General features: G+C 37.1%; 1 long non-coding RNA gene across 1 annotated transcript in view; it reads left to right on the top strand.

The window, feature by feature from the left end:
• The first annotated feature begins 270 nt into the window (after positions 1-270).
• Positions 271-8,854, top strand: part of LOC142070854 (uncharacterized) — a 29,933-nt gene continuing 21,349 nt past the window's right edge. The window contains exons 1-3 of the long non-coding RNA XR_012666773.1: positions 271-421; positions 3,229-3,289; positions 4,640-4,757. This is a non-coding gene — a long non-coding RNA (uncharacterized LOC142070854). The remainder of the gene's footprint in view (positions 422-3,228; positions 3,290-4,639; positions 4,758-8,854) is intronic.

The raw sequence follows: 8,854 nt of genomic DNA, 5'->3' as shown, positions 1-8,854 counted from the left end.
CATATAACAAATATTAGCATTTTCTCTAAAGAGCACAAGAACTGTGCTCCTAGCTCACTGTGGAGTTGCCAAACTGCCCAGCCTGAGGTTGCTCGAATCCACTGTGCCCTAAATTGCATATCAGGAGGGGCATTTTTCAGCCACCAAGTCCTTTCTATTTTTAGTCCTCTTAAGCTCTTTAACCTGCTACTGCTTTACTTCCAAGCAATAGAATAAGCCTGACTGACGTGACCAACTTTCATGTGGCGGGGCGGGAACAAATTCCTGATAATCTGAACAATCACTGCAATAGGTGGAGATTACTGAAGCAACTATCATTTGAAAGAGAAAGGAGTTTGCAGTATGATCAGCCTTGAGGAAGTTGCTCAGCCTTCTGTTGCTGAATCTCCTCCTAAATCAATTGGAAGAGAGAGGCACAAGGGTAATAAAATTAATTCTTACCTTTCTTTCTTTTTTTTTCTTTTTCTTTTTTTGCCCCAGGTCACGCTTTTATTGGTATAGTCTGGCCTCAAAAGCGTACATGGGGCGAGGTGTGTGGACAGATAAATTACAGTTAGACAGACAGACATAGGTAGCTCTGGGTAGAATCAGACTCATCGCCACCACAGCCTAGGAAGTAAACCAACCCATTACACGCAGAAAAACTGGGCTGTGGAGGTCGCCATGGGGTTCTTGGTGGGACCCAAAGGGGGAGGGTTTGGGGAGCAGGCAGCTTCCCCAGGGATTGCCCCAGGTGGCTCATAGCCATGACTGGCTTGAGAGAGGATGGCAGGGACTGTCTATTTAGCCTGACTCTCCCCTGCCTTGGGCTGTGGCTCTAGTCCTGGAAGCTGTTGATAAGCTCGCCTTGTCAAGCAGCCTAATCAACATACCTTGGGAAATAACTCCATTTATTGATTGGGGGTTATCATTGCTAAACATATGGTGTGAGATCCAGGGCAAGAAGTAGGAAAGGCAGAAAAAACACTGAGACCAATAATAATCAGTTAAATAATAATAACAATAATAATTCTGTACACTTTGGTAGCCCTTGTCATCTCAATATCTGAAAGCATGTTTTTTTTTAAATTGCTTGATTAATTAAGGCTCTGCTGGCCTCCATTTGAGGAAGGTAGGTAACTGCAGTTCCTTTGTTATCTTTACATTTGAAGGTTTCTATCAGAGCTTGGTTAAATATTCGTAATTTTTTTTCGAAGGCTCGGCGACACCACTGTGATCATCTAGGTCTGACCTCCTATATAACACAGGCCATAGAACTTCCCCCAAATAATTCCTTTTTTCACTACAGCAGATCTTTTGGAAGAAAAATCCAATCTTGCTTTAAAAATTGCTAGTGAGGGAGAATTCCTCACAACCAATGGTTCCAATGGTTAATTGCCCTCCCTGTTAAAAAAAAATTACATCTTATTTCCAGTCTAAATTTGTTTAGCTCCAACTTACAGCCACTGGATCTTGTTATACCTTTGTCTGCGAGATTGAAGAGTGCATTATTAAATATTTGTCCCCATGTTGGTACTTACAGACTGTGATCAAATTGCCCTTTAACCTTCTTTTTGTTAAGATATTTAGATTGAGTTTTTTGAGTCTCACTCTCAGGCGTGTTCCAAACCTTTAATCGTTCTTGTGGCTCTTCTTCAAACCCTCTCCAGTTTATCAATATCCTTCTTGAATTGTGGAAACTAGAACTGGATACAGTATTCTAGCAGCAATAGCACCAGTTTGAAATACAGATGTAATATAACTGCCCTACTTCTACTATAGATTCCCCTGTTTATGTAACCAGGGATCACCATTCAATCAGGATTCGCTATTTAAAGTTATATTTTGAGACCCATTGTTTGCCATGTTACACTTCATAGTTTTTAAATCAAAATATCCTGTGGTAACAAGTCAAATGCCTTACAGAAATCTATTTCATCAACACTGTTCCCTTTATCAACCAAACTTGTAATCTTGTAAAAAAAAAATAGTTTTGACAGGATCTATTTTCCATAAACCAATGTTAATTGGCATTAATTATATTATCATCCCTTAATTCTTTATTAATTGAGTCTCATATCAGCCATTCCATTATCTTGTCTGGGTTCAATGTCAGGCTGACAGACCTATAATTGCCTAGGTCATCCCATTTACCCTTTTTAAATAGTGACATAATGTTAGCTTTCTTCCAGTCTTCTGGAACTTCCCAGATGTTCCAAGAGTTATTGATTATCAACATTAATTTTCCAGCGAGCTCCTCAGCCAGTTTTCTAAACTCTTGGGTGCAAGTTATCCAGACCTGCTAATTTAAAACATGTCTAATTTTAGTAACTGCTGTTTAACATTATCCTGAGTTACTACTGGAATGGAAAGTGTTTCTTCATCATCATCATGATATGAGTACACAATCTCTTCTTTTTTCCTTATGCAGAACTGAAATATTTTTGAACACTTCCATCTTTTCTGCTTTATTATTGACATTTCTAACATTTCCAACTACTTATAGACCAATACCATTGTTAGGCTTCTTTATGTTCTAATATACTTCAAAAACCCTTCTTATTGGCCTTAACTCTGCTATCCATAGATTTCTCCTTGTGTCCTTTAGCTTCCCTATCAGGTTGCCTTCACTTCCCCTCTAAATGACAGTGTGTGTGGCGGGGGGGGGGGGCATTAACTAGTACAACCTTCTTTCTTGATTGTGGCTTTTTAGGCATCTAGTAACCTCTTCTCAAAAGAATTTCCAATTATTATTCATATTTTTTCTGTTTAAATTCTACCTCCCAACTAATTTGGCTCATAATTGTTTCCCACTTAATGAATATGGTCCCTTTAAAATACTAGTGTATAGATTACAGGTTTTGGTCTTTTTTCAGTTTGCGAGTAACAAATATGATCAAGTCCTGATCACTTGCACCTAAGCTATCATTAAGTTTTAGTTCTGTGATAAACTTTACTTATCTGGCAAGATGAGGTCTAAAACAAAATTTTCAATGTTGGATGCCCACTTCTTGAATGAGGAAATTGTCATCTCTAATATCTAGAAATTCAGAGGGTGTTTCTAGTGCTGGCAGCATGAGACCTCCGGCATATGTCACTCAGACTGAAGACTCCCCATGCTCATGAAGCTTTTTTTCTTACACATTATAGGTATGTGCTTAAGGAGCCAGTCATCCTGCTCCCTAGTGTGATTTGGCGCTCTGCAGCAGGCATCAACTAATACTTTGTCTTTTTGGCTTTCTCTGTTAGGACATTGATCCATAAACATTCAAGATAATTTTCTTCTCAGTGGTCAGTGACTCGGAAGCAGGTAATGCCATCTTTGACATAGAGCTCCACTCCCTCCTCCTCTTGTGCCTACTCAATCCTTCCTAAATAGATTAAACCATAGATTTTAACATTCCAGTCATGCAAATCATCCCATCAGGTTTCAATAATACCAACTAGTTTGAATTTATGCTAATCAATTCCAATTCCACTTGTTTGTTACCCAGGCACCTAGCACTGGTGTACAGGCAATTAAATAATTTATTGTCGTCATGTCCTCTGGTTTCTTGATTATCTTTGTTCTCAATATCTCAATTTTGTGTTAAATGAGTGCTCACAGCTTCCCTCTTTTTACCCTCCCCTTTTGATATTTATTTCATGCCTTTCTGACTACCCTAGCCAGGCTGTCCCTGAAAAGATTGTTTCTCCATCTACTGAGATGGAGGCCATCCACACTGTACAGCCCCCTCTCTCCAAAGAAGGTGAACCAATGTTCCACAAAACAAGAACTTCCACGTACACTATTTACCTACCCAGTGGCTCACTTCCAGAATCTTTTGCTCTCTGAAAAGATCACTTGGTTATTCCTTTTCTTCAGTAACATTCTGAGTTAGACCGTAATATGTGAAATATCCTACAATATAATGCTATTAATACCAGTGGATCCTTGCCCATCAACTTCAGAATCCCAATCATTCTTTGAGTGATTCAAATTTGGGGAAAAAATCAGAAAAAACTTTGACAGATTCCTCTCCCCCAAGTTTTTTGTTAAATTTTGCAAAGTTGGATAAAATTTTGAATAAAAACCAAGCAAAACAAAAAACAAGGGAAAAAATCTCCAAAAATTTTGTTTCCTGCTCTTTTTCCAAGGTATCTAGAAATATGTCTATTGGCATTCCAAAAGAAAGGTCTAAGTGCTTTATGGAGAAAAGGAATTTAAAGTGTGGTGACGTTCTAGAATAGAGCTGGGAGAAATGTTTCATCTCAAAGTCTCGTCTCCTCCCCTACCCCCGCCCCGAGAACTGTAGATTTGTATCAACTAAAAGATTTCACAAATACATGTAGAATTCCCTGAATTGTTCTGGTTTTAAAAAAAAAAATCTGAAAAAAATCAAAATTTTGTTCTGACATTTTCTAAATGTAACCTTTTGATTTTTCAGTATGAAATGACTTATCAGTTGGATATGTACTTCAACTGTATTAACAACAAATAAAAGATGAAAAAAGCTCAAATTAAATGGATTTTTTTCAGATCAAATGAAGCATTTTGTTCTATTTCAAACAATGTTTTCTACCCTTCAGTTCACCAAAAAATTCAAAATAAAATTGTTTTGGGTCAACCTGAAATGACTTGTATTTTTTTTTGTTTGTTTGTTTGTTTTTCTTTGTACAGCCACTGAACTGAAAAATCAATTATTCACACAGCTCTGTTATAAAGGTATGGAGGAGATTGAAAATATTTGTGCAAAATACACAGACACGCTACCGGATAACATTAGAAAAGAAAAAAGGTAGGTATTAAAAATACATCCATTCCCAAAGCATACACACTCTTGTCAGCTAGAGAGTGAAACACTGCTGAAAAAAGCATAAAGTCATTAAAGATTTGACAAAGTAGTAGTACAAAGTGCAACTGTTTTCACAGAACACAGATATTATCATTTTCCCTCTCTTTCTTAAAGGAAAATAGCAATACTAAATCTAATTTTGCTTATTTATTAGTACTGCAGTATTGCCTAGACCAGTAGCTCGTTGTGCTACCCACTATACAAACACAGAACAAAAAAAAAAAATCTCTGACCCAAAGAGCTTACAAGCAAATTCCCTGCTAATGTAATTTCATTAACTTAACTGGAGCTACACCAGCACAGAATTTGGCTCAATAAGCTACTATTGAACTTTTCTGTTTTTCATATTCCATAGTAGATGCTAACCACTCACCACAGAAATTTTACATCTTAATTACATCATTATTTATTATCTGATAGGTCCCAATTTGGTGCTATACAAGACACATAAATAGGCACAGTCTTTTTGCACTGATTAGCTAATGATCAAACAGTAAGACAACAATTGGATAAAAATACTGTGTGAAGTCTAGAGGTCTGAGACTACATTTTTGGTGGTAGGTTTCAGAGTAACAGCCGTGTTAGTCTGTATTCGCAAAAAGAAAAGGAGTACTTGTGGCACCTTAGAGACTAACCAATTTATTTGAGCATGAGCTAAGTGAGCTGTAGCTCACGAAAGCTCATGCTCAAATAAATTGGTTAGTCTCTAAGGTGCCACAAGTACTCCTTTTATTTTTGGTGGTAGTTTTAAACTGAGAGGGGGATAGGGCTTCATGGATGAAGTGAATTTTGGGGGTCCCATAACAGGCTGGCACAGTCTCCATTTCAGATTTGCTAATCTAATTTATTCCATAATTTCAAATGTACCACAGCTATAACAGGAGTGTTTTTCTCCTCTGATCTTTTCAGCTCAAAACAATAGTGTCACAGCTGTCATTTAAAAACTGTTCTGCCACATCTCTCCATTTGCCAGTTCTCTTGCGATGTAGTACTCCTGGGGGGAATTCTGTGCCAAAAACTTGAATTCTGAACTAAAAAAAAAATTAAAAATTCTGTGCACAGTATTTTCAATTTATGCATATTTTATTTGTGAAAATAATGTAATATAATCACACTAGTTTCAATTAATTTGGTAATTTATTGAAACTACAATACAATGGATGGAGAATGGGAGTGGGGAGCATTGAAGGAAATGCCTACACTCTCTTTTTGTCTAATAATAATGTAGCTAGGTTTGACTCTTTGTTTCAAGAAATTGGTCACTAAATATATGCAGCCATATGTTCAGTTTTACATCATAGGCAATGGAAAAGCAAGTGAGGGCTGGGGAATCAAACTCACAATTTTTATTGGCTACTGACCGTCTCAGAAAGGTCAGTAGTAAACAGTTCGTGGAGCATATTTCAATAGGGAAATTTTTCAGTAAAAAAATGTAAACCAGTTCTAATCACTAAAGCACCATAAGCATTTGTAAGTCCATACTGTTGTTTAGAATAAGTCTCCTTTACAACACTCTGGCAATATAAAGGAGCCTTAAAACTTTTATATCTGTTTTATGATCACTAAGAATGGGAACCATTCAGCAACAACAATGGGAACAATTAAGCAAGCAGGCTGCTACATTATTCTCTGCCTGAAGGGACAGAGCCTTTCACACCCTTACCCCCAAACACCCTGAAGTCCTGCCCCTCCACCCCAGGTGCATTGAATAGTGAATCAGAGGGACAGAGTCTCTCTCCTTCACTTGCTCACATCCCCCTCCCCGTGCTGATTTACATCTCCACCAGCTGCTCCAGGCTGCTGGGGAGGAGCGAGTGACCACTCTTGCAGCTTCTCTTTGCTTCCCCTGAGAAGTCATTTTTCTGTGGGGAAGCAAAGAAATCTGCAGATAACGTGAATTTTGCATCAAATAATTAAATCAGGTTTTCTAAAATAAAAATATTGCTCAATATATTAATTAAAAATTCTGAAGAAATACTGCTTAATTTAAATAAGTTGGCTCATTTTTAAAGGTATGGAATAAGCCTAAATTCTCCCTTTGTATCAACATCCAGAGTGTTTTATCACACTGGATTAGCATCCCCATTTTCAGTTAAAAGAAAGTATACACTGTTTAATAGAGGTGTTGCATAAATCAAATACAGTCTTGGTATTTCTAACAATTGAGCCTGAGTGAGCCTATCTAGATTTGCTTGGACAGTGACCAATGAAAACAGATGCAGCTCAGATAGACCCCCAATTCTATAAAGTACTTAAGCACATGTATAACTTTATGTGACCACTCCTACTGAAGTCAATGGAGCTATTTACTTTCTTCTTCATGTGTATAAGTTCTTTTCAGAATAAGGGCCATGGAGCCCTTATTATCACCTGTTGCTATTCCTACACATTTGACCTGTTAGCTTTGATACATCAGTCAATGTTTAAACCAGCTGGCCTCACCCAGTTTGTCAAAATATCTTCATTTTTAGTCTCTGAGGGGAAAATGAGCAAATAAAAATGAAACATTGAATAGGAGTTTTTCAGTGAGTTGAAGTAACAGCTTGGAAAATCATGATGAAAGTGAAACCAAGCTTCCAGAAACTTATCAAAGAACCACAGAGAGTGTTAACTGGAAGACTTCATATTACAGAATATCAATCCAGCCACAAATACCAAGAGAGAACAATGGTGGAGTGTACAACACAGAAGAGCTAAGAGGTGAATTCTCTAAAGGTCTGTTAAGATCCCTATTGCCAAGGAGAAATAATGACAGAGGACTAGCTGCACACTACTGTTTGAGAGGTTGTAGGTTTTAAGGATTTAATGGGACCATTAGGTACCTAGGTACCAACTGTGCTCCCACGTATTTTTTTTTTTTACACCTTTCTGCCTCTCAAGTTTGGTAAAACCTGCATCCTGATGAAGACAGGATTATCAGTGAGCCAACCTCTGTTATGTAGGTGGGTGGCCAAGTGGTTATAAGGATGGTAGAGAATGTTAAAAGTATTTTTCCTTCAGGGTTTTCCTTTAACCTTCCCATATCACAGGGAGTCCTTCCAGCTGAGTTTGAGACAGACTGTGAGTAGTTTGGGTCCATGGCTAGAGGAATACCCTTAAAGACTATTCTGAACTATAAGTAGCCTGAATCCAGTTCTGAGAGAACAGTTGTCCAACAGCATAAAATCTACAGCTACATTTGTTTTGGATCAGAATACATGTTCAGATATGCCTGCTAAAAGGAAACATGATATTTGAAGGAAAAATGTATTCATAGGAAAAAATGTTAATATCATCAAACTTGCCTAAGAATTGAGTGTGCTACCAGCACATAACAATACTGCTAGGCAACTGAATGCAGGAGACATTAACTGTACGTTACTTTATTCTTACCAAAAGTCTTTAGTGATGATAATTAAGAAGTCAAAACAGGCTTTCAACTAATCAACTGAACAAAAGCTTTAATGAATATGTTTCGTGACCACTATGGTGCATTATTAATCTGAGTCACAACAGATACTCTATTAATAGGAAATGACATTTAATTCTCAGTCAAAGCCATCTTTGCCAGATGTAGCAGATTATTTGCAGGCTGATGTGATATATCAACTGCTATGTCTGGAAAACTTATTGACTGATTTCAAATTAAAATAAAACTTAGCATAGAGCTTGGTCAGTGATTTGGGTTACATAAAAACCAGCAGATATTATTCTGATGTTCATGATATTCTTTAGACAATTAAATCATCTACCTTCTTTACAGCCCTATTGATTTGACTGCTTTGTGGATGTAAATATCAAATATTGCCCATATTCACGTAATTACTCCACATTAGCAAGGATATCCATAATAACGTTGTATTATAGGTGGGACTGGTAGTTCCATTTATTATGAGGGTTGACCGACAGGTCCCATTGTAAGATCCTGTTTTCTGTTGCTTATAATTTTGTCAGAATTTTAACTATCTAGGCTAAAATTTTCCCTGGAAAGTGTCTGCCACTGGCTGAATTTTTTGGGGATTTTTTTTAATTATTTATTTTTTATATACAATATAAGAGGT

Source organism: Caretta caretta, chromosome 2 (assembly GCF_965140235.1).
Source record: "Caretta caretta isolate rCarCar2 chromosome 2, rCarCar1.hap1, whole genome shotgun sequence".
Classification (NCBI taxonomy): Eukaryota; Metazoa; Chordata; order Testudines; family Cheloniidae; genus Caretta; species Caretta caretta.
The sequence above is the reverse complement of the archived record's forward strand: the minus strand, read 5'-3'. Positions and strand labels throughout refer to the sequence as shown.